Source organism: Melozone crissalis, unplaced genomic scaffold (genome assembly GCF_028551555.1).
Source record: "Melozone crissalis strain CALT ecotype California unplaced genomic scaffold, PUWL_Pcris_2 ptg000003l_1, whole genome shotgun sequence".
Taxonomy (NCBI): domain Eukaryota; kingdom Metazoa; phylum Chordata; class Aves; order Passeriformes; family Passerellidae; genus Melozone; species Melozone crissalis.
In genome coordinates, this window is record NW_026535781.1 from 1,988,775 (window position 1) to 1,990,888 (window position 2,114).

Sequence of the window (2,114 nt, forward strand, 5' to 3'; positions counted from 1 at the left end):
TGTGTCCTGGGGCTCTCTGTGACACAGTGCACCGTGGTCACTGTGGGATGGAAAGGGACAGAGTGTGCAAGGGTGAACCTTTGTGACACACCGTGACATAGGTGCTGGCGGCGCCACGGCCACGCCACAGTGCTCGGTGCACGCGACGGGACAGGACGGGACAGAGCAGTGCTGTGAGGAGCCCCCCCACAGCCAGCTTGTTCCTTGCTGACCCGGAGCTTTTCCCAGGCGTTCCCTGTGCAGGTGACCTCGAGGCCAGGCTGCAGGACTCGGTGACGTGGAGCATTTCCTAAGCATCTGCCATCCCTGCAGCCGGTGCCCTTGAGGACAGACTGCGGGACTTGCAGTCCTTTTTCCTTCTTGAAACTTCTCTGTTGCTGGTGCCTTTGAGGACGTACTGCAGGACTTCCTATCCTGTAGCCTTCCCGAGGCTCCTCTGTTGCAGGTGCCTTCAAGGCACAACTGCAGCATTTGCTCATCTTCAGCCCTTCCGAGGCCTCTCTGCTTCAGCAAGCGCTCCTAACTGCAAGGAGTGACATGGAGCAGAGAGCCCCCAGCGTGCCCAAGTTGGCCTGGCTGGAGGAGGAAGAGGCTGGAGCTACCTCAGCACAGCAGCCGGAAGAACTGGAGCAGTTCCAGCTGCTGCAGGAGCGTGAGTGTCTGAGATGGGCTGCAGGGCTGGTGCCTGTAGCCAGTTTGGCCCCATCCCATCCCATCCCATCCCATCCCATCCCATCCCATCCCATTCCATCCCTGTGGACACATCCATGGATAGGACAGAAGCTGGGCTGGAGCACCTGGCAGCTGCACTCCATCCCCCGGGGCATCCTGAGGCTCTCCCTGCCTGGGCAGCGCAGGGCTGGGCTGTGTTCTCCGGCCTCGCCTGCAGCCCCTCAGCTCTGGCTGCGCTCGCTCTTTGCCAGATGCAGCCAAGGACCGGACAGAGGAAGAAGAGGCCTCCCATGGCCGCTTTGGCAGAACGGCGCAGGTACCTGCAGCCATCCCCACCTGGGCTGGGCCTGCGGGCACTGCTCAGCCAAGCACCAGGCTTGGAGCGCCCCATGGATTCTCCCTCCCTTGCTGCCCTTCTCCGGAACACCCTCTGTGAATTCATCACGTGTCTTTTGCAGCAAGTGACCGCCGGTGCCGGCACGGGCATCTTGGAGAACCTTCCGTTCCTCGATGCCAAGACCGGTGCTGCCATGCTGGATTTGCTTGTGGAGAAGGGTGTCTCCAATGCAACGCAAGTAAGCAGCCTGGGGCAAGGACTCAATGGCCCCAGCAGTGGTGTGGCAACTCGAGCCGGCTCTGCCGGGCTCCCTCGGCCTTTGAGGCCCGACCCAATGCTGCGCTTGGAAGGGAAGCACTTCTCAGGGGAAGGTGCTGCTCTGGCAGCTCTGTGAGTCTGCCCGTGCCTTCTGCAGGTGCCCGCCATGGTGATGTACATCCACCAGCGGCTCACGGCCAATGAGTCTGCTGGGCACAGGCTGGACAAGGCCCTTCTGGAGCTGACCCAGGAATACCCCTGTGACGTGCTGATCACCCTCTTGCGCTGGGCCCCATCGTGTGACAGGTAGGGCAGCCCCACCTGCCTGGAGGGCTTGGAGTTCAGCGGCCCGGCACCCTGTAGAGCCTGTCCCTGCTGAGTGCCAGACAGGCAGGGAGTTCCAGGATCCTCTGGCTCCTCTGTTTTCCAGTGCTGCCATGTCAGCTCCAGAGCCTGGTGCCACGCTCCCTCCCTGCCCCTCGCGGCCCCTGTACCCACATGGGCTGGCTGGCTGCTGCCGGCCAGGGGCAGTGGGCAGGGGCAGGGCTGAGGGCCAGTGCGGGCCCCTGCAGCTGCCCAGGCCACGGCGCTGTGGCCGAGACAGCCCTGACACAGACCTCTGACCCCACAGAGCTGCCGCCACCATGTGGGCATCTATCATGTCCTCGAGCAGGACTGCGGAGCCTGCGCTGCAGCTGCTCCTCGATGTGCTGAGCGCCTGGCCAGTGCACAGCGTGTACACCTCCGTTGCGGACGACGCAGGGGTCTTTGCCCTGGCTGTGAGTTTCTGGAGCTGGCCTTTGCCAGCCCCTAGGCTGCCTCTCCAGCAGCCAGCTCTCTGTGCTCC